A 24667-nucleotide genomic window follows, 5' to 3' on the forward strand; every position below is an offset into this window, starting at 1 on the left:
AAATAGGGAAAGCAACCAAAGCTTTCGGTGAAGACTAAATTAGGGAGTGTGATTTTTCAATTTCTGCCTTTACACAATGTGACTTTCTCTCTGCTTAAAAGCCAATCAGCCAAGAAGGTACATTGGCATTAGTGAGCTAGCTCTCATTTCTAGGGCGATGTTCTGTTTTCCTGTCCCACTCCTCCTAAGCAGTCAGATATGTTTGGAGGCACTGCTGTGACTCATGAACCATCAGCAAGAACCATCCCCTCTCTCCAGGCCACGGACACATTCCTGTTTCAAGACACTCTTTCTTGAGGAAAGCAGAAAAACTCCGGAGGAGCGAGAATGTCTCATGTTTTTAAAACATGCGAATCCTTGACAAACTGGAGTCTGCCTCTAATTGCTTTCCCTTCTGCGTTGTGTCCACTGTGTGATTCTACTGTTTGAACACCGCTTCCGATGACATTGTGCCAGCAAAAAGATACTGCATCTTCAGATCCTTTTATTCCAGCTGTGAACTTTAGAGTTAATCCTCCAGGGCACTCTTGTCGGGGAAGGTTTAATTTATATTAAATTCTCTAAAAGGAAAGGCAGAATGGTCAAAGCAAGACAGTGAGACAGACAAGAGTCGGTCTCTCATAAATTACTAAGCATTGCTGACCGCCTTTCTCGACCCTCTAAACTCTGTGAAATTAATATAAGTAGACAACTAAGGCCCGTCTGGCCCCCTCCCAGAACCTTGCAAGTTCACTTAGGCAGTCCAAGTTTCCTGAAAGTTTTATAAGCCAGCTTTCAGAGAAGATCCTTTGCACTTATGACTGGTGACAGTGAGCATCAGCAGCCAATGAACCTTACTGACTTACAACCCCAATATGGTCGAGCACCGTTATCAAGGGAAATATCAGAATCAATGCTTGTATATTACACTGAGGTCCTGACTTCTGAAAAAGCCCCCTGCAGACCCTTCAGAACGTGTCAGTGAAATAAACAGCTGATACTCCCAGACAGTCTGCCAACAAGGGGCAGAGACCGCTGTTCATTTAACCACTTTTTAACCACCCCTCCCCTTCCACGGGGCCCTTGCTTCCAAAAGGGAGAAAAAGAAAAAAGCTTCCACACTCCAGTTCCCTTGCAACGGAACCGTGTTCACGTCTCCTCTGGGAGGTAGCAGTGTGGGTGGCTGTGCTCATCGTGCCATCTTCCTGCATGACTAATGAGCTTGCATCATCGCACAGCGACAGACAGGGCACAGGTGCCACGCCTTTTCTGCCGCAGCTCCCCAACGCGAGCTTTCACTGACAGCCAGCAGGCAGATCCGGAGGACGCTCTGCTTGGAAACACCCTGTTCTTGCTGAACGTAATCATGCCACAGCTTCGCTAGCAACCTCTCGTACATATACAGTCAGCAATTCCATGCATGAACTTTTAGGTAACTTATAAAACTTATAAAAGACTTACAAAACTGTTCATTTCTGTCATGCTTGGGATTTTTATTACTTAGATGCTCCACCACACATAGAGGGAAAAGTCTGTCATCACTGTGGTCAGCGGAGCAGGTTCTTTTTCCCTTTTTCTTTAAGGAATACATTTAAGTAGGGAAGGAGCACACGGAGTATTGGTGGTAGAGGGAAGGGACCTTGAGAATTTTAATTGCTTATTTATTTATTTTATTTATTTTATTTATTTATTTTATATTTCTGCTAAGGATCCTCAGCAGAGGATCAAAATGACCAGCCCCACCCCTGCCCCTATGAGTTCAATAATCATCTTATTTTGGGCAAAAGGGTGATTCATATCAACTTAACTTTTTTATTGGGGAGCAGGCACTATTGGGTTCTTCACAAAGGAACTTGTTTCAAGCAGTTCCATGGCTGACTTGCCTTCAGAATCTGCCAGAGAAATTATGCCCTTCAGATGCCCAATGGTTGCACCTGAGAGTGGCAGTGGATGCACCTCAGGACTGTGAAGGGCGCGTGTCCTGCTCCAAGGCCCAGGGTAACAGAAGGTGAACCTCAGGGCAGCCCAAGGGTCAAACTGGGAGAGCATCAGTGGTGAAGCCTCAGAAGGTGCTAACGCCAGACACAGCTGGTAGAGAGAAGAGAAGGACCCAGAGCAAAGCAGAAAAGCAGAAGGTCCTCCGTGGTCTCCAAAGTCACAGGAGTTATTCTACCAACAGCCAGATCATTGCTATGTTGGATAGAGAATCAGACCAGGGGAGCCACAGGTACATCCAACAGGTAACATAAAGTCTGGTACTGTGCATTCTACATGCATGAATTCAATCAACTGTGGACAGAAGGTACTCAGAAAACATAATGAAAACAATTAAAACCTATAAGAAAACAGCACAGGGAAGGGTGTTTGGTCGAGAGGTTAACATACCAGCTAAGAAGCCCGCATCCCACAATGATGGAGTGCCTGTGTTTGATACTTGTCTCCAGCTTCTGATTCCAACTTCTCACCAGTGCAGACTCTGGGAGGCAGTCGTGATGGCTTAAATGAGTGGGTTCCTGCTACGCGTGTGGGAGATCCGGACTCAGTTCCTGGTTCCTGATGGGCCAGTCTCAGGCATTGTGGACTGGAGTTCTCTCTCTCCATCTCAAAATATAAATACATGAATCCATCATTTTTAAAATTATATAATAGTAACTATTTACATAGCATTTACATTATATTAGGTATGAGGGTACTTTGAAAATTTTGTGCAAAAATAGAATTAAAATATGTATATTTTGGTGCAAAAAATCTTTTTTTTTAACTTTTATTTAATGAATATAAATTTCCAAAGTACGATTTATGGATTACAATGGCTTCCCCCACATACCGTCCCTCCCACCCACAACCCTCCCCTTTCCCACTCCCTCTCCCCTTCCATCAAGATTCATTTTCGATTATCTTAATATACAGAAGATCAGCTTAGTATACGTTAAGTAAGGATTTCAACAGTTTGCTCCCACACAGAAACATAAAGTGAAAAATAATAGATGATTTTTTTTAATGATGATGAAATCAGATCAGACCTATTGTCATGTTTAATCCCAGTGAGAGTCAAGTTGGGAATTGATAATTTCTTTTTTTTTTTTTTTTTTTTTTTTTTTTTTACAGAGGATCAGTTTAGTATACATTAAGTAAAGATTTCAACAGTTTGCACCCCCATAGAAACACAAAGTGAAATATATTGTTTGAGTACTCGTTATAGCATTAAATCTCAATGCACAGCACATTAAGGACAGAGATCCTACATGAGGAGTAAGTGCACAGTGACTCCTGTTGTTGACTTTACCAGTTGACACTCCTGTCTATGGCATCAGTAATCTCCCTATGCTCCAGTCATGAGTTTCCAAGGCTATGGAAGCCCTCTGAGTTCTCCGACTCTTATCTTGTTTAGACAAGGTCATAGTCAAAGTGGAGGTTCTCTCCTCCCTTCAGAGAAAGGTACCTCCTTCTTTGAAGACCTGTTCTTTCCACTGGGATCTCACTCACAGAGATCTTTTGCCAGAGTGTCTTGGCTTTCCATGCCTGAAATACTCTCATGGGCTTTTCAGCCAGATCCGGATGCCTTTAGGGCTGATTCTGAGGCCAGAGTGCTATTTAGGACATCTGCCATTCTATGAGTCTGCTGAGTATCTCGCTTCCCATGTTGGATCTCTCTCCCCTTTATTTATTCTATCGGTTAGTGTTAGCAGGTACTAGACATGTTTAAATGCTCCCTTTGACTCTTAGAATCTTTTAATCATGCAGTGTTTTCATATACATATTTCCCGTGAACTTTTCAAAGACCCCTCATATGTTAAACTATACAGATTGATTTAAAATACACAGGAGGGTGTGAGTAGTTTATATGCAAATTCCACTTTATAGAAGACACTTGAGCACCCTCAGATTCTGATAACCTCAGGGGTCCTGGAGGAGTCACTCCCCAGAGTTTCCAAGTGACAGCTACTAAGGGACCCTTTTTCACTGTTAAAGATACTCCCCAGGAAGGAAGGAACTAAACAATCATCACAAAGGCAGCCTTGCCTCTGCAAAGAAGGCACAGTAGCAGGCGGTGTGACCGAGGCCACTCTAAACCACAGTATGGCTGAACTTTGTACCTCATCCCCCAGCCCAGGGCAATGGCCATAATCCCTGGCTGTACCTGAGGATGACCTGGGGGGCTTCTGAAAAACCCCAGGGCCTGGGGCCTCACCCACACCCAGGGAAACAATATCTCCCTGTATGGCATGGCGTGATGTAGATGGTATGGTGTGGTGTGGCACAGGCACTGGCATCGCTAAAGTCTTCCAGAAGACACTGATATATAACCAAACCTGAGAACCACTGGCCCAACAGGATCCTGATCTAAGGGGAAAAGAAGCAAATTAGATTCCAAATCAACTCCATTAGCATCACATGAAGCACACCTGGCACATTCCTGAAGCCTTTCGGCTCAACCGCTGTCAGGCCAGTCTGCTTTGCATCAGGAGAGGAAACACATGTGTGAAAGCAAATCCAGCCTGAACGCCCACAACTCCTATGCACTTCAGCACACCCCTCCTGAGAATGGACACTAAAATCACTTGGACCCAGTTGTCTTCTCTTTAACTTATCCAAACGTCCTCAGGGATTTTTTACACTTCCCTACACCCCTGTCCCAACCAAAATCAAGGATCAGTCAGCTGATTAAACACCTTCAATTCTCAACTCTACCCAGCTTCCCTCTGACTGACAAATTCCTATTTGCTCTCCACCAGCAAAGGTCAACCTAGCCAGGACCGTGGCGATAGATCACACTTCCGTAGAAAACCTGCTTTGTGCACAGCTCTGCGTTAAGCACTTTGTGGATCTCACCTCATTCAAAGCTCACAATGACTCCATGGAGCTGTTATGCTCAGTGGAGATGTGCTCAGAGCCCCGGATCATAGAGCTAGGAGGTAGTGGGGACAGACTCCTACCCATAAGCCCCCTGCAGGCAGGGCTCCTCACCTTGGTGCTGAATGCCCCCTGAAGACTCACATTGTCTTTCTCCTTTCAACAGCCTGGGAGAGTCATTCCTTCCCGGAGTCCTCTCCTCCTTGCCATCACACGTCAAATGGACTGTAATATTTTTGTTCAAACAGACATATTCACCACTAGATCGTAAACTTCATGGGTAGGCACTTAATTTTATTTGTCTTTGTTTTTCCCAAAGCCAGCACAGGGTCCATCAGTTCAGCGTTTAATAGGGCTTCAGCATCTGCATAAGTGAATGAATGACTAATACGGAACAATTCATTCTGGAGGAGGAGTTTTGTCACTGCTCAGACCTACGCACTGTATTTATCACAGAAGCTCCTTACTCACTCCCACAGTTCTTCCCTTTCCGACTCCCCATTTTGGTAAAATAAAGAATAATGGGTTTTTTCACACAATTCACACACACACACACACACTTGCACTTTTTTTCTGGCTTGAAACGATAGCGGATGCCTGCAGAAGCCTCTGGAGTCTAGAAGAACATCAATCACTCTCACAGCTGGAGTCACAGCACTTTCTGTAGAGGAAACTTTGTGCACCAAGCAGAATTGCTTTATCCTCCCCAGGATGGGGAAAGGCACACGCAACAAGGGAAGAAGCTATCAGCCACCACCAGCCTCCCGTGCCCTCACTGGGCTGCGGGAAGGAACGGTGGGCACTGCCTCTTTCCCTATGGCTCTTTCTCTACTTCCCTTTTCCCCTCTAAATTCACAGAGGAATAAGGAAAGCATCAGGAAACCAGCTCATAGCAGAACAAGTATTTACTTCCAGTGCTACTCAAACGTGGCTCCTGGACCTGTGTACACAAAATACTTGAATTCAACTGTCAAAATGCAAAAAGAGGAAGGAAAAAAGGAAGTTGTGGGTATAGATTTTAGCTTCCAAATGACTTAACATCCTACTGAAAAGAAGAACAGCCATGCTTCAAGTGTTCCTTGAAATGAAGAAAGATTCAGAGCACAAGTGTCCAGAGGGAAGTCTGGGCAAGGGGCCAGTGCTGTAGTGTAGCAGGTAAAGCAGCAGCCTACAACACCAGCATTCCAGATGGGCCCCAGTTTGTGTCCCTGCAGCTCCACTTCTGATCCAGCTCTCTGCTTTGGCCTGAGAAAAGCAGCAGAAGATGGCCAAGTGCTTGGGCCCCTGACACCCACATTGGAGACCTGGAAGAAGCTCCTGGCTCCTGGCTCCTGGCTCCTGGCTCCTGGCTTTGGATTAGTCTGACCCAGGCCATCTGGCTATCTGAGGAGTGAACCAGCCGATGGAAGAGATCTCCCTCTCTGTCTCTTCCTCTCTCTGTGCAACTCTGTGTTTCAAACAAATAAAAAAGAAAAAGAAAAGTTTGGACAAACTATCACTTTCAGGCACTCAAATAATCGTTACTAGCTGGGAGCTAATTCCCTGTAGACAAAATCTGGTCAGTTCCCAAGATCACAGACCAGAGAAAACAGAGATCCCAGCCAGCCTCCTTGAGCAAAGACAGAATCAAGTAATATGGGCTTGGCATTCCCTCAGCTCAATACTCAGGTGACTGCTCACCACAGAGAATTCCATAGACAGGAAGACACCATGTAGCTGTCACATGTCACCTTCATGAAGCCAAGAGAGGGACTTTTGGTCAGATGAGTCTTGATTCAAACCTCAGTCCCATCTGTACAAGCTAAGACTCAATAGCTGTACATGACTCACAGGAAGAAGTTTGACTGGAACTGGAAGGTGTACTTCATTAATTATCTAAAATCAACTTTAATTACCTTATTGAATGACAGCCATTATCTAAAATCAGCTTTCATTACCTTATTGAATGACAGCCCTTAAATCTAAAAGTGATCATAAAAATTTTATACCCATTGGTTTTATCCAATACATGCTGAAAATGTAGCAAGTCCAGAAAATGGTCTGACTACTTTTAAAAGATTAGCATAAGCATTTTATCTGTGTTCTGTTCTTCTGAATTTAACGCTTCCTGAAACAGGCAAAAACACCCTCTTTCCAAAACTCTCAAAACAATTGTGCATAAAACAGAAGAAAACTGAGAGCACTGTGGTTATGACAGCCTGTTTTATCTTTTCACTAAATATCATGGGGTATGAGGTCTGCACCCTAGCCTAGGGTACCACATCAAAGGGAGATTTGGAGACACAACAGGTGTGCCCTCCTATTGGAAAGTGAAAAGGCTACTGTACATCTAGAGCACTTCTCAAAAAGAACCATTTTAGAAAAGCTATAAGCTGACGATTTGGAAATGGATTCCTTTAAACTCTCCATATCTATCTGTGAAATCCCTGGAAAAATCTTCACCTTCCAGGAGTGTGCACAACATACCAACTGAAAGAGATGCTCCTAAGATGTCATGAACCCTCAGCTTTGGCACTTGGCATTCCATCTGCCTGTATAAGAATTTCCCCCACCATGTACTCAGCATATTCACACTGGTCTTTAGTGACACATACTGGTTTAGTGGATGGCCACAGTCTGTCAGTGGCTATCCTTTCCCTATACTCTCCAAGCAATTTTCACCCACATCCACTTTAGCATGGACCTCTTGATAATGTAGCTATTTGTTTTCATGTGTGTTTCCTCCATTGCACACAAAGCTGCAAGGCTGGCCTTTGTCAAGCACAGAGTCTATAACACAACAGACATTCAGCGAAGGGAAAGTGTGTGATGGTCATCCTCTCTAGGGAATCTCATCTACTGCTATGCTGATCTTAGATGTCCCCACCTCTAAATTGTTAGAAATAAAAACCTCTTGCTTTAGCCACCAAGGGTATGGTCCCATGTTATGGGTGTCTTGAGTTTACCGTAAATAATATTGACACATTACTACTGTCTCATCCTCAGTTACCAGTCAATTTTCATCAGTTAAACAAGTACATTCTGATTGAGGTTTCCTTAGAGTATAATAATTTGTTTCTGAATGGTACACCTTGTTTCCCAGTTATGTTTTGCTCACTTTTGTTATGTAGAAAAGTTCTCTAGATTTTTCTTGACATTTGTGATTCTGTTGTATTCGAAAATGACATGCCAATTATTGTCTAGAATGGATCTAATTTGGGTTTGTCTGATGTAGGATCCATAGTTTATACAAATTTAGATCTTACCCTCTAGGATGGTATATGGTATAGAGATTGTGTTCAATAAATGCTAATTGATAGATTAATGATTGAAAGCATATGCTGTGATACTAGACTCTGAATCACCTATCTAATGCTAAGGTCAGCTATTTCAGAAATGTTACATGTTTGTAAACTAGAGGGAGAAACCCTCAAAAACCAGACACTGGTGTTTTCCTGTAGCAGTATTGAGGTCCATTCTTTAATCCATGCAGTGAGTGTACATATGCTAGCCACAGTGTTAAGTTACACTTGCTTTTTTTTTTTTTTTTTTTTTTGACAGGCAGAGTGGACAGTGAGAGAGAGAGACAGAGAGAAAGGTCTTCCTTTGCTGTTGGTTCACCCTCCAATGGCCGCCTTGGCCAGCGCGCTGCGGCCGGCACACCGCGCTGATCCGATGGCAGGAGCCAGGAGCCAGGTGCTTTTCCTGGTCTCCCATGGGGTGCAGGGCCCAAGCACCTGGGCCATCCTCCACTGCACTCCCTGGCCACAGCAGAGAGCTGGCCTGGAAGAGGGGCAACCGGGACAGAATCCGGCGCCCCAACCGGGACTAGAACCCGGTGTGCCGGCGCCGCTAGGCGGAGGATTAGCCTAGTGAGCCGCAGCGCCGGCCCTTGCTTTTTTTGAAAAGTACTTCTCAAAGCATGGGCTGTGGATTGCTTCCAGTTCACATGTTATTTCTGGTTGATAAAGACATAAGGAGAGAAAACTGAGAAGAAAAATTTAAAAGCCTTTTTAGCATTTTGACAAAGTGATATTATTTCTGCTGAATCTAATACTTCCAAAATGATCTTTTATTTTATCCAGTTATTTACTTAAATCCCATTATGTTAATTGCCATAATTATTGATATTTGTGGATTGTAAATTAACAAATACAATCATTTACTACAGTTTGTGACCATTTTCTATTTCTTTATGGGAATGAGAGTAGAGTTGGATAAATGTAACAAAGAACATGATGGAATTTGAAGATTGGATAGGATCTGTCCAGTTTATACAGTGTAGAAATGGAAAATTTAGATATACCAAAAATGTAAGAGTTTATGTATTTGTGCAAAATGTGTGTACTTGTATGCATGCTTGTGTGTGTATGTGCTTTTGTGTATATGCCCATGTAAATGGGTATTCAAATGTGTCTGAAAATTTGCATCCTGGGTGTGTTTCTGTGTGTTCAGGAATGCACATATTAAGCTCATAAAGCTGTGCAATACTAATTTTAGCTCCAGTGTTCTTAACTGTAAAATGAAGGACTTAGACTTAATGCTTCCATGAGTACTCTCTTCTCTGACATTCCTGAGGAGCTTGGGGAGGCCGCTCAGCTTGGAGTTTCAAATGACAGTACAGCTCATGACTCCAATGCTAGGTGATCTGGATCCTCCCACATCCGATTGCATTGTATTCCAAACCTTTGGTTCTAGTATGTTACCCTACATAGAACATTCTCTTTTTCTGCCTTCCCTTCTTGAACTCAAACCTCAACATTTCCTTCCTTCAACCACAACACACCTAGAATTCCCATTACTGCTAGGTCACCAATAATTTCCTTTGACCAGACAGTGGCCAAGAGCTGTTGTTTCAACATCTGGATGATAGGTTCTATGCATGTTTTCCAAATACTTACATAAAGGGAAAAGAGGCAAATGCAGGAGAAAGGGAACAAAGTGAAAGAATAGAGTGAGCATTAAAAATGATAGGGTGAAATACTCTTGGTAGTGAGGAAATACAAGAGTATTTCAAAAAATAAGTAAAATGGAATTTTAAGTTTGCTATGGTGCAACAAGTTTGAAATCCATGCATAGTTTGTCATAGTATGAGTTCTTTGTGAACTTTTTGAGGGACCCATGTATATTATTGTTTTATGTATTGGTAGCCATCAATCTCACTACATACAGCTTAGTTCAAAACATATTTGTCAAGCACCTGTTTATGAACAGACACTGGATTCAGGAAATGAAGACAAGAACAAGTGATAATGACTTGGCCCAACATGGCCTCAATATTTTGAGTGTGATAAACAAGCAACATGACTTCAATGTAGCTAATGGAGTGATTTGCTAGGGTATTTGCAGGCACAGAGGAAAGGTGATAGTTGAGCTTCCAAGGTTCCTTTGAAGAAGTGATTGCCTTGAATTATTTGATGATGGCTAAACTAGATTTTAAAAAGAAAGATGGGAAGAATACAATTTGAAACAAACACATTCTATGGCAGATGTCTCAGCTCAGTAGGTGAAGCTGAAGTTTAGGACACTCAGATCCCACATCAGAGTGCCTGTGATTGAGTCTCACCTCTACTTCCAATCCAGTTTCCTGCTAATACACCTTGGATGCAGTAGATGATGACTAAAGTATGTGTGACCCGGATGCCCATTTGGGAGACTTGGATGCCCATTTGGGAGACTTCCTGGCTCCTGGTTTAAGCCTGGTCCAACCTTAGTTGCTGTGGGTATCTGGGGATGGGGAATGAACCAGTAGCTGGAAAATTCTCTCTCTCTCTCTCTCTCTCTCTCTCTCTCATCACTCTCCAAATAAATAAATAAGAAAAAGAAAACCAGCATTCAATCCAGGAATTGGTCCACTGTTGGTACTTACTAAATTTTTTTTTGAATGAATGAACAATTTAGTTAGAGTAGCTGACAGACTAGGGATAAAAGCAACTCTGCAAAGAGAAACCAAGGAAGAGGCATGGAAGCATACAACAGTCTGGTGCCTGGGGGAAACTGACAAATTTGTAGTTCTTTGGTGGCAGAGTAAAAGCTCTATGACAGAGGGAGGTGAGTGGACAACAGAGATACATGAACTCAGGCAATACAGATTTTTCTTTGTCGTATCAAGAGCTCTGACTTTATCTGTGTTTAATAGGATTGTGGCTTTCTAAATTCTGTATTATAGTTTGATCATAGGTGCAAAGGAGGCAGAACATAGATGGTGATACTATTTAGCTGGCTATTTCACTAATTTTGGCAAAAAAAAAAAAAAAGTAAAGTCTTATCTGTAGCAATGGAGAAGGGATGGAGAATGGTGGGGGGAGGTCTTGTTGCACAGATTCAGAAGTCATTTGAGAAATAGAATCAGTGGAACTTCTCTTATGTTCTTTAATGGATAGTGGGGATAATCATAATTTGAAATAGAAGGAGAAAATTTGGACGATTCTCATGTTCATGACTTGTGTTCCTTGATATACATAACAACACCTGAAATTGAGAAAAGTGTATAGAAGGACCAGTAAAGTATTTGGAAAGTGGGGAGATCTAGAAAGGAGTCTAATTTTAGATATTAAATTTGAGGTATTGAGGGGCCAGTGTTGTGGCATAATGGGTAAAGTCACCACCTATTATGCCAGTACCTATATGGTCACCAGTTCACGTCCCAGTTGCTCCACTTCTGATCAAATGCCCTACTAATAGCCTGGGAAAGGCAGCAGTAAGCTGGCCCAAGCATATGTGCCCCTGCCACCCATATGGGAGCTCTGGATGGGGTTCATGGCATCCGGCTTCAGCCTGGCCCAATGCTGGCTGTTGCAGCCATTTGTGGAGTGAACAGCAGATGGAAGATCTCTGTCTCTCCCTCTCTCTGTTACTCTTTCAAATAAGTAAATAAATATTTTTTAAAAAGTTGAGGTGTTGAAGAAGAGTGAAATTCAAAGAAAAATAAATGTAAGTACATGTTCTTATTTCTAAGTATATGCAATATACATGTATTTATATCTATCAAAAGTTCCCTCTGCTGTGCAAAGTAACATAAAGGCTTTGCTTTTATCATTAATTTAATGCTGTCAAATTAATGTATTGCTTGAATAAATCATTTGAAACTCAAAAAAAAAAAAGTGTGTGATGGTGATTCAGACACATGGCACAAGTTCCAGCTGAACATGGTGGTGCTTGGACAATGGTGGAATGGAAGCTGCAGAAACAGCAGTATTTCCTGACAGGTCTCATTTGATGTGAAGAAAAGTTATCCTTGAGACAGTGACAGTTCCACGATTTGTGTTCTGATAAGTAGATTGGTGGTGGTGCTATTTCTTTTCTAAAAAGATTTATTTATTTATTTGAAAGTCAGAGTTGCACAGAGAGAGAAGGAGAGGCAGAGAGAGAGAGGTCTTCCATCCTCTGGTTCACTCCCCAATTGGCCGCAATGGCCAGAGCTGCACTGATCCGAAGCCAGGAGCCAGGAGCCAGGAGCTTCTTCCAGGTCTCCCACACTGGAGCAGGGGCCCAAGAACTTGAGCCATCTTCCACTGCTTTCCCAGGCCACAGCAGAGAGCTGGGACAGCTGGAACAGGAATGGGTGCCCATATGGAATGCCAGTGCTGCAGGTGGCAGCTTTACCTGCTACGTCACAGACCAGCCCCAGTGGTGCAATTTCTTGCTACAGGAAACCATAGGGGAAACCATATTTAAAGATAAAAATACAGAATTTAATCTGAAACATATAAGATTGAAATACATACCCATAGAGTCTCACGTGGAGCATTTGAGTAGGCCATCAGACACCCTAGTATGAAATCTGTACTCCACACTAGTTTGATCAAGTTTAGAAATATGAATTTGAGTCACAGCATGTAGAAGGTATTTAAAGCTACAGCCTGGATTTAAAAAATCACCAATGGAGAAATTTGAGAGAGAGAGAGGAGGACGAAGGACTACCCCTGTGAATTCCTACTTCACTTGATCTTAGACAAAAGGTCAAGAAGCAATGTGAATTCCCACTTGATTAAAAAAATAGCATCAGTAATTGTGACAAATTCAGATTTATGACACTTTTAATAAATAAAATATATCAAATTTGTTTGAAATATATAGTTTCAAAATTTTTGTATTTTTTATATTGCTGTTTATTTAACATTTCTCTCCTGAATTACAATTAACAGTGGTTTTCATGTAGTTTACAAAGAAAAGAAAGCATAGTTTCAGCCTAGAAAACTAAACAAAATTTTCCTCCTTTATTATCATAGATTAGTTACAAACAGATCCTTATTCGTGTATACTTGCCAAATTCAGGGGCTAGGATAAGCAGTCATGGGATTTTCTAGTGCCACCATGTATATCATCAAACCATTACTTTGTCCACAAGTGTATTTGCTCTCCCATGCCAAAAATGCAATATAAAATACCCTTCTGTAGAATTTTATTTATACCGACTCCTTTCTTAATTTTTGTTATGACTTGTTTGTGCACTTCACTTTGAACAGCAAAACCTTGTCAGGATAACACTTTTCACAGGCAGGCATCTGGCCAAGCAGTTAAGACGCCCATGTGCCACATCAGAGCACTTGGGTTCAATACCTCGTTCTGGCTCCTGACTCAAGCTCTCTTCTAAGGCTGATATGGGAGGCAGTGATGATGGCCTAGGTCACAGTGCCCCTGCTCTGTATCGAGTTCCCAGCTCCTGGTTAATCATTCAGGGCATCTGAAGAGTAAACCAGCCAGTGGAAGCTCTCACTTGCTCTCACTCACTCTCTCCTTCTCTGTCTCCATTTCCCTGCTCTCTTTTCCTCTGCCTCTCCCTCTCCCAAATAAATAAATAATTAGTAATGCATGCTAGCTTTATCCCTGTACATGGAAACTCTGTGGAATCCATGTGGGTGAATAACGTCTCATCAGCATCAGTGATCATGTAAGTCGCAGGCAGGTCCCAGCTTTCTTCCTCAGATCAGGAAAACTGATGGAGTCCAGATCACCCTTAGCGGGTGGCAACAGAAGACAAAGGTGTTCTGCTGTTCTGCACCAAATACTTCATCTTATAGTTGGCAAAGGAAAACTTTATCAATCCCCAGTGATTGATTCCCGCTGAGAAGAACCCTCAGCTTGCCTTCTCAGGTTTATGATGTGCAGACTCAACAAAGTCACTGCCCCCACCCCACACACATTAAACAACAGAGATTAACCAAGAACCAGTGAGCATCCTTTGTTATTCTGCTGATCCCCTCCTCTGTTGAATGCCTAGCACCAGGCTCAAGTGCAAACATTAAGCAGTTAAAGGTTGTTTTAAAGACTCAAAGCAAAAAGTTGAAAAATACTTGTCCATCAATTGGAAAGGTATTGATAAATTGTAGTATTTGAATACTATGCAAAAATTAAATTATTTATATCTCCCAGCACCCAGATTATGGTCTGTAAATTACAAAAAGCGAGTCAGTTTCTAGTTCCAAGTCTAGAGCAAGAAGTAGACAAGGTGAATGTGGAACATAGTACATCAAAAGGTTAGAAGGCACTCACACACGAATAGTATTACATCCAAAAGACACAAAGCTTTTAAAGGATCTGCCACTGGCCACAAAGCTACAATTTGAGCATCAGAATAGTATGCACAGGGTTGAAGCCTATCACATGTATCTCTATGAGTTCACAGTGGTAGTTTTTTTTTTTTTTTTTTTTGACAGGCAGAGCTAGATAGTAAGAGAGAAAGAGAGACAGAGAGAAAGGTCTTCCTTTTTCCATTGGTTCACCCCCCAAATGGCCACCACAGCCAGCGTGCTGAGGCCAGCACTGTACCGATCCAAAGCCAGGAGGTGCTTCCTCCTGGTCTCCCATGCGGGTGCAGGGCCCAAGCACTTGGGCCATCCTCCACTGCCTTCCCGGGCCACAGCAGAGAGCTGGACTGGGAGAGGAGCAACCGGGACAGAATCCAGCACCCCAACCAGGACTAGAACCCGGGATGCCGGTGCCACAGGTGGAGGATTAGCCAATGAGCCACGGCGCTGGCCCACAGTGATAGTTTTTAAAACTCATTATCTGAGCAGGTATTTGACCTAACAGTTAAAATTCCTTCATCCAACATCAGAGTGCCTGGGTTTGATTCTCAGCTCTGGTATCTGACTCAGATTCCTTTCAGTGTGGACTCTGGGGGTTAGCAGTAATGGCTCAAGTTATTGGGTTCCTACCACCCAAATGGAAATTGAATTGAGTTCCTGGCTCCTAGCTTCAACCCAGCCCATCTCCAACCATTGCAGGCACTGGAGAAGTAAGCCAACATATGAGAGTGCTCTCTCACTCGCTCTCTCTCTCTCTCTCTCTCTTTCTCTCTCAGTGACTGGCGCTGTGGTAAAGTAGGCTAAGCCTCTGCCTGCAGCACTGGTATCCCATATGGGTGCCAGTTCATGTCCTGGATGCTCTTCTTCCTTTCTAGCTCTCTACTGTGGCCTGGAAGGCAGTAGAAGATGGCCCAAGTGCTTAGGCCCCTGCACTCTCATGGGAAACCCAAAGAAGCTCCTGGCTCCTGGCTTCAGATCAGCCTAGCTCCAGCCATTGTGGCCATTTGGGGAGTGAACCAGCAGATGGAAGACCCTTCTCTCTGTCTTTCCCTCTATCTGTAACACGGCCTCTCAGATAAATAAATAAAATCTTAAACAATTGAGTTTCTTAAATTGAAATTATTGGTCATCTTTGAAGGATGCTTGTTCATAACCCATTAGTCTCAAAGATGGGAAGTGATTTCACAAGGACTCATCTCATAAAAAGAGGATGAAGCTGATTTGTGCGAACTCAAGTTTAACTCACGTGATGAACCATATTTACTGTAAACTGCTTATTCATCCATCAAGAGCAATTCGACCCTGCTACAAGGTACATTAATTTAAGTATAATATTTCTACTGTGCCCCAATACTGTATGAAGTCCAGAATATGTTTCCTTCAACAAAAGATAATTTAAGGTCAAAAACATATCAGTTGTTGACAACAGCATGGGAATAGAGAAAGAAAACTTACAGAGGGATGAGGAAAGTGTGGGCTGTGACTGATACGGCCATTATGCTGACCGTGGGATGGTTTCACTGGGGTACACATACATCAGACTCAACAAACTGTCTTCTTTACATGTAGGCAGTTTAGTGTACATAAATTAGAACTCAAAAATTATAAAAAGAAAATTTAAAGAAACATCAAAACTGTAGGAACAGGTGCTTAGGATGCAGAAAACTTCAAAGACTGTCATTCCCACTTAACAACAAGAAAAAATGCTGGTTAATCTACAAAAGAGTTGCATCTTGAACCCACCTCAAAGCCATGGTTACAAGACAACTGAGTGAACCAGTTTCCACAAATGACAAATTCTCCCAAGGAGACACAAGACTCATGAACTGTTAACATTTGGCATAGCCTTGGAAAAAGAGGTTGGTATCATAAAGTTAGAAAGAAGGAATTGGATTAATTTATGGAATTCTTAAAGGTCAGCTGTGGGTAGGCATGTCAGCATGGAGTGGCTGGGAGCAACAGACAGAAGGTACATTGGCAGTTTCTCACCATTCTTTTTTTAATATTTATTTTGTTTATTCAAAAGAGTTACAGAGAGATGTAGAGACAGAGAGAGAGGTCTTCCATCTGCTGGTTCACTCCCTAAATAGCCACAATGGCCAGAGCTGAGCTGATCCAAGGCCAGGAGCAAGCAGCTTCTTCCAGGTCTTGCACGTGGGTGCAGGGGCCCAAGGACTTGGGTCATTCTGTCATTCTGTGCTGCTTTCCCTAGGCATATTAGCAAGGAGCTAGATTGGAGCAAGCTGGGCCTTGAACCGGCACCCATATGGGACACCAGCACTGCAAGCCAGGGCTTTAATCTGCTATGCCACAGTGCCGGTCCAAAGGCTCTCCCAGCTTCTCCCAAGGACCAGTGGGAGCAGAAGAGCAGACTAAGAAAAGGTCCCCCTGATTGGCACAGGTGTACAAGCATCAGAAGGTGACCCATGGAAGCATGAAGAGAAGCACAAATCCCCATGGCCATTCCCACAGCCTTCTCTCCTGCCAACAAAAACCCTTGAGTCACTGGGGAGGAGCAGTGCGTCCTTTCATTCACAAGGGCCCTGATGAAGTTTCGTAGTTTCTCTGCAATAAACAGAAGCAACGTGTGTCTGCCTGCAGGGAAGGGGCAGAAAACTCTTGTACAGGGCACAGGAAGGCTCCCTTGCAGCTACAGAAATATCAAAATCAAACCTCTGCCCCTGGGGAAGAGAAAGAAAACAGTCTTGGGCCCAGGATCTGCTTTGGAAAGCAGAGAGTTGTGAGATTTTGTTTTGGCTTTGTTTTAGCACTGGAGGAGGATTATTATTCTTTCCACTTGAGACGAACTACAAATACAAGAGGTGAAGAAGTCCAGATTTCCAGTGTTGGCCAATTTCTGTGGTGCAAATATTCCCACTATAGCCTACGTCAAGCCACCACATGATGTCACCAAAAACCGCGTGGGAAAGAGATGCACACAGCTGGATCTCGTGAGCATGTATAAGACAGCTGCAGCATGTCACTCAGTACAACACAGTGCTTACAAATCTTCCTTCTGCCCTCCCACCACGACTCGAGTGTGCACAGAGGGCTGATGGGTAACTCAGGAGTAGCAGCACTGAGAAAAACCCTTCAACACTCAAGCACCAACACTAAACATGGAGCAGTTTAGTGCTATAAAAATACTGAGGTTTTAGATGCAATGACACGGCCGGCGCCACGGCTCAATAGGCTAATCCTCCACCTGCACCGCCGGCACACTAGGTTCTAGTCCCAGTCAGGGTGCCAGATTCTATCCCGGTTGCTCTTCTTCCAGTCCAGCTCTCTGCTATGGCCTGGGAGTACAGTGGAGGATGGCCCAAGTGCTTGGGCCCTGCACCCGCATGGGAGACCAGGAGAAGCACCTGGCTCCTGGCTTCGGATCAGCGTGGTATGCCGGCCACAGTGCGCCAGCGACAGCAGCCATTGAGGGGTGAACCAACAGAAAAAGGATGACCTTTCTCTCTGTCCCTCTCTCTCTCACTGTCCACTATGCCTGTGAAAAAGAAAAAAGAAAAAAAATAGATGCAATGACAGAATAAGTAGCCCCAACAAAACACAAACTCAGATCAAATATTAGCTACACTGGCTCAGCCTCTTACATGTTTTCAGTGATAAATACTAGACCCTCAGAATGTCAAGTAACCAATCAAAAATTATAAGACATATAAACAAGTAAGAAAATTAAAACAATGGTAACAAAGCAAAGTAATCAATGGATCAGATGTTAGAACTAGTGAGTAGGAAATTTAAAATAACTCTAAAGATATGTGAACATTAGAAAAAAGACAATATACATAAGAACTAATGGTCTTAGAAATTCTTGAAAGTGTGGAAAGAGAGAACGACCCTAATTTGGAGAAAGAAAGGGCCATCCAAGTCAGGAAGCACCTAGAACTCCTAACAGACATGAGCAGAAAAGATATTCACCACAACACACTGTACTCAAACTCTCCACATTAAAACAGAAAGAAAAGATTCTAAAATGTGCACAAGAGAAACACTAGATTATAATCAGAGGATCTCCAATTAGACTCACAGTGGTCTGCTCATCAGAAACCCCACAGGCTAGGACAGAATAGCAAGATATATTCAAAGTCTTAAGAGAAAAAACTGTCAACCTGGAATACTGTACCTGCACAGCTCGCATTTCTGAATGAAGGTGAAATAAAAACCTTCCATAACAAACAGAAATTGGAAGAATTTGTCACCACTTGTCCAGCCTTACAAAAGATGCTTAAGGATATGCTACACACAGAAACATGGATATTACTATGAAAGAAGGTAAAGGAAGAAAATCCCCCAGTAAAAGTAAAAGGAAGTACAAATTAAAAAATTATAATATTTATGGAAAAATGGCAGGACAAGTCATTACTTATAGTCACCTTGAAGTAAATGGTCTCAACTCTCCAGTTAAAAGATACAGAATGGATAAATGGATTTAAAAAATGGAACTCATCTATTTTCTGCCTAGAAAAAACACATCTCACCAACAAAGATGCACGCAGACTGAAGGTGAAAGGATGGAAAAAGATATTCCATGTTAATAGAAACCAAACAAGAGCTGATATAGCTATCCTAATGTTACACAAAATAGACTTAAAAAACTATTAAAAGAGACAAATTAGGGCACTCTGTATTGATTAAGGAATCAATTCTATAGGAAGATGTGACTATTATAAAGGTATATGCACCTAACTAGAGGGCACTTGGATATCTAAAAGAAATGCTAGGGATCTAAAGGCAGACACAGACTCCAATATAACAGTAATGGTGGAATGCAATACTCCACTTTCAGTAATGGACAGATCAGACAGAAAATCAGCAAGGAAACAACAGAATTAATCGACACTACAGACCAAATGAACGTAACAGAACTTTTCATCCTACTGAGGTAGAATACAAATTATTCTCACTGGCACATGGAACTTTTGGTGTGATAAACCAATGCCAGGCTATATAACAAGTCTCAGCAAATTCAAAAGAATAAAATCATACCATGAATCTCTTCTGACCACAATGCAATCAAACTAGAAATCAACAAATCAAGAACCTCTAAAATATATGAAAACACAAGGACACTGAACAACATGTTCCTGAATGAACAGTGGGTCACTGAAGAAATCAAAAGAAAAATAAAAAAATTAATGAAAATGAATCAAAATAACAACATAACATATCAAAGCTTGTGAGATACAGCAAAACCAGTGTTTTATTTATTTGTTTATTTGGAAGAGTTACACAGAGAGAGGAGAGGCAGAGAGAGAGAGAGAGATCCTCCATCTGATGGTTCACTCCCCAGTTGGCCACAATGGCTGGAGCTGTACCCATCTGAAGCCAGGAGCCAGGAACTTCTTCCAGATCTCCCACGCAGGTGCAGGGGCCCAAAGACTTGGGCCATCCTCTACTGCCCTTCTAGGCCATAGCAGAGAGCTGGATTGGAAGTGGAGCAGCTGTGTCTCAAACCGGTGCCTGTATGGGATGCCAGTGCTTCAGGTCAAGGCTTTAACCTGCTGCACCACAGCACCCGCCCACAATAAAAGCATTGTTAAGATGAACATTTATAGCAAACGGTGCCTACATCAAGAAATTGAAAAGGCACCAAATAAATGAACTATCAATGCATCTCAAGGACATAGAAAAACAAGAGCAACCAAACACAAAACTAGTAGGATAAAATAAAAATTGAAATTAGAGAAAAAATAAACAAAATAGAAACCAAAGAAGATGAAAATCAAAAAATGAGGGAAACAAAAACCTCATTTTTTTGAAAAAATAAACCAAATTGATAGATACACCATTGGCCCAACTAACCAAAAAATTGAAAGAGAAACCCAAATCAATAAAATTAGAGGTGAAAAAGGACATGTAACAACAGTCACCATACAAATAAAAAGAATCTTCATAAATTCCTACAAAGAAAACTATGCCAACAAATCAGGAAACTTAGAAGAAATGGATAGATTCCAGGCCACATAAAACCTTCCTAAATTGAGCCATAAAGAAATAGAAAACCTAAGTATCCCAATAACCAAAACAGAAATTGAATCAGTAGTAAGACCCTCCCAGCAAAGAAAAGCCCAGGACCGATGTCTTCACTGCTGATTTCTACATGACATTTAAAGAAGAACTAACTCCAATTCTTTTCAAGCTATTAAAAATGGTTGAAAGGGAAGAGAATCCTCCCAAACTCCTTCTATGAAGCCAGCATCATCTTAGTTCCTAAACCTGAAAAAGATATAACAGAGAAATATAAAAACAGACCAATTTCCCTGAGAAGCATAGACACAAAAATCCTCAATAAAATACTAGCCAGTTAAACATATCAGAACATATCAGCCAACAACATATCAGAAAGATCATTGACTAGACCAAGTTGAATTTATCCCTGGTATGCAAGGATGGTTTAACATTTGCAAATCAATCAATGTGATACATCCCATTAACAACTGAAGAACAAAAACCATATAGTTATCTCAATAGATGCAGAGAGAGCATTTATAAAATACAACACCCTTTCATGATGAAAACTTTAGACATATTGGGTATAGAAGGAACATTCCTCAAAGCAATCAAGGCAATTTATGACCAACCCATGGCCAGTGTCCTATTGAATGGGTAAAAGTTGAAAGCATTCCCACCGAGATCCAGAACCAGGCAAGGATGCCCACTCCCACCATTGCTACTAAATATAGTCCTGGAAATTTTAGGCAGAGCCATTAGGCAAGAAAAAGAAATCAAAGGGATACAAATTGGGAAGGAGGAAATAAAACTCTCCCTATTTGCAGATGACATGATTGTATATATAGGGGATCCATAAGAGTCTACTAAGAGAGACTATTGGAACTCATAAGAGTTTGGTAAAATGGCAGGTTATAAAATCAACAGACAAAAATCAATAGCCTTTGTACAAACAGGCAATATGAAGGCTAAGAAAAGAATTTTTAAGATCAGTCTCATTCACAATAGATGCCAAAAAAATCAAATACCTTTGAATAAACTTAACCAAGAATGTCAAAGATTTCTATGATGAGAATTACAAAACATTAAGGAAATAAATAGAAAAAGATCCAAAAAGTGGAAAAATCTTACATGTTCATGTGTTGGAAGAATCAATATCATCAAAATGTCCATACACAAAAAGCATTTTGCAGAGTGAATGCAATACCAAACAAAATACCAAGAACATTCTTCACAGATATAGAAAAAATGATGCTGAAATTCACACGGAAACAAAGAAGACTCTGAATAGCTAAAGAAATCTTATGCAACAAATACAAAGCCATAGGTATCACAACACCAGATTTCAAGACATACTACAGGGCAGCTTTAACCAAAACAGCCTGGTTCTGGCACAAAAACAGATGGATAGACCAATGGAATAGAATAGAAACACCAGAAATCAATCCCTACATCTATAACCAGCTTATCTTTGACAAAAGAGCTACAATCAATCCTTGGAGCAAGGAGAGTCTCTTCAACAAATAGTGCTGGGAAAATCAGATCTCCATATGCAGAAGTATGAATCAAGACCCTGGACCTTGCACCTTACACAAAAATCCACTCAAAATGGATCAAAGACCTAAATCTTTTTTTAAAAGATTTGTTTTATTTATTTGCAAGACACAGTCACAGAGAGAGGTAGAGACAGAGAGAGTCTTCCACCCACTGGTTCACTACCCAATTGGCCGCAATGGCTGGAGCTGCACCAATCCGAAGCCAGGAGCCAGGAGCTTCTTCCAGGTCTCCCACGTGGGTACAAGGGCCCAAGGACCTGGGCCATCTTCTACTGCTTTCTGAGGCCATAGCAGAGAGCTGGATCAGAAGAGGAGCAGCCAGGACTAGAACTGGTTCCTATATGTGATGCTGGTGCTTCAGGCCAGGGATTTAACCCACTGTGCCACAGCACTAGCCCCATCAAAGACCTAAATCTATGGACTGATACTTTTCAACTGTTAGTGAACATTGGGGAAAACCATGAAAGACACTGGCATAGGCAAAGAGTTCTTGGAAATGACCCCAGAGGCACAGGCAATCAAAGCCAAAATTGACAAATGGGATTACATCAAATTGAGAAGCTTCTGTACTGCAAAAGAAGCACTCATCAAAATGAAGAGATAACCAACAGAATGGAAGAAATTATTTGCAAACTATACAACTAATAAAGGATTAATTACCAGAATATATAAAGAGCTCAAGAACCCCAACAGCAACAAAACAAACAACCCAGTTAAGAAATGGGCAAAAGACTTAACCAGACATTCTTCAAAAGAGGAAATTGAACGGCCAACAGACACATGAAAAATGCTCAGGATCACCAGCCATCAGGGAAATGTAAATCAGAACCACAGTGAGGTTTCACCTCACCCCAGTTAGAATGACTTTCCTACAGAAATCAACAAACAACAAATGCTGAAAAGGATGTAGGAAAAAAGGTACCCTAGTCCACTGTTGGCGGAATGTAAACTGTGCAGACACTGCGAAAGACAGTATGGAAACACCTCAGAAATATGAATATAGACCTACCATATGACCCAGCCATCCAACTCTTGGGAATTCACCCAATGTAAATGAAATCAGCATATGAAAGTGTTATCTATACTCCCAGGTTTACTGCAGCTCAATTCACAATAGCTAAGATATGGAATTAACTCAAATGCCGTCAACCAAAGACTGGTAGGGAAATTATGTGATATGTATACCATGAAATACTGCACAGCAGTAAAAACAAAATGAAATCCTGTCATTTACAACAAAATGGATGAAACTGGAAAACATCATGCTTAGTGAAATAAGCCAGTCCCAAAAGGACACATACCATATGTTTTCCTTGATCTGTGGTATATAATAGAGCACCTAAAAGGTAATCTAAAGAAGTGAAATTAATACTTCAAGATGCAATGACTTTGAAAAGTCCTGTTGAGGAACAGGTTTTTTTCCATATAATTTGTTGAACTATTTACTTAGTATAAGGTTACTTATATGTATATAAAGTTAATTGAAAATAGATCTCAGTAAAAAATAAGAATGGGAATAGCTGAGGGAGGAAGAAGATGGCTGGGAGTATGGGTGGCAGGGTGGGTATGGTGGGAAGAATCACTATTTTCCTAAAGTTGCATTTAAGAAAACCATGAAGTTTCTATTCCTTAAATAAAAGGTTTTTTGGGGGGAGAGAGGAAGAATGTATTATTGTACTTATACATAAAAAAACTAATTGATGACAATAGCTGAAAGTATAGAAAAAATGGAAAATGTACTTCTGTGAGATTCTTCTTATGTGATATACGAAGTAATATAATCTGAACTGGATTATAAATTCAGATGTACAAGGAGGCCAGCAGTATGTCACTGTTTGAGACACCTGCATCCTACATCAGGACCTGGTTCAAGCTCTGGCTCCTCCACTTCTGATCTAGCTTCCAGCTAATGCACACCCTGGTAGGCAGAGATTATGGCACATGTACTTGGGCCCTGCCACTTGCCTGGGGGTAGTATAGATCAAGTTCCTGGCTCCTGGCTTCAGTCTGGCCCAGTCCTGGCTGTTGTGGGCATTTGGGGAGTAACCAGTGGACAGACAATCTCTCAATAACTGTCTCTCTGTTTCTTTCTCTCTCTACCTTTCACATAAAAATGAAAATAAATAAAAATTAGGAAAAAATTATGTACAGGGAGCTTAAAAAACTTCATAAATGTTGGCAAGTCTTTTAATACCATTTTCCACAAACTCTGTGAGGATTCTTCATATATCATAAAGCCTAGAACAACCACTACAAAAAATTAAAAAGAGGTATAACTAAAAATATCATCTCTACTAATAGACAAAATGGAATCATGGAAAGTACTCAATTACCCCCAAAGAAAGTGAGAAAAGCTAGATGGATGGTAGATTTAAATCCAACCATATAATTAATTATATTACATGTAAATGGCTAAATACAAATATCCCAAAAGGCAGAGATGACCAGGTTGGATATAAGATCATATAAATCTCACTATCTCTTCAAGGGTGACATGTTAGAACTGGGTATTGATAAGGCATGGAAGATTAATCTTGAAAATACAATTTCACTTGCTACATTTTTGATAAAAGTTAATAATCAATGTCCTGTGACTTGAAATGGTTGTAAAACCCCCTCTTCTGTTTTACCAACGTAACTCATCTTTGTCTAACATAAGTGCCACTGAAACAAATCAGGAAGGCATCCACATGTACCTTATCTTAAGCAGGAAACAGCCTCATTAATTCAATCTAGGTTGGCTAGATTCACAAGCAGGATATAAATTCTGTGTAATATAAAAAAATTTCATTGTAATATAAATATGAT

General features: G+C 41.4%; 1 long non-coding RNA gene across 3 annotated transcripts in view; it reads right to left on the bottom strand.

Annotated features, from left to right (window-relative positions):
• The window catches only part of LOC108178851 (uncharacterized), a 146568-nt gene that overhangs the window by 6446 nt on the left and 115455 nt on the right, over positions 1-24667 (bottom strand). For all 3 annotated transcript variants that reach the window (XR_011380551.2, XR_016218715.1, XR_016218714.1), the window contains one exon: positions 2365-2580. This is a non-coding gene — a long non-coding RNA (uncharacterized LOC108178851). The remainder of the gene's footprint in view (positions 1-2364; positions 2581-24667) is intronic.

The sequence above is a fragment of the Oryctolagus cuniculus genome, chromosome 12 (genome assembly GCF_051225735.1).
Source record: "Oryctolagus cuniculus isolate XC-2025 breed Fujian yellow rabbit chromosome 12, ASM5122573v1, whole genome shotgun sequence".
NCBI lineage: Eukaryota > Metazoa > Chordata > Mammalia > Lagomorpha > Leporidae > Oryctolagus > Oryctolagus cuniculus.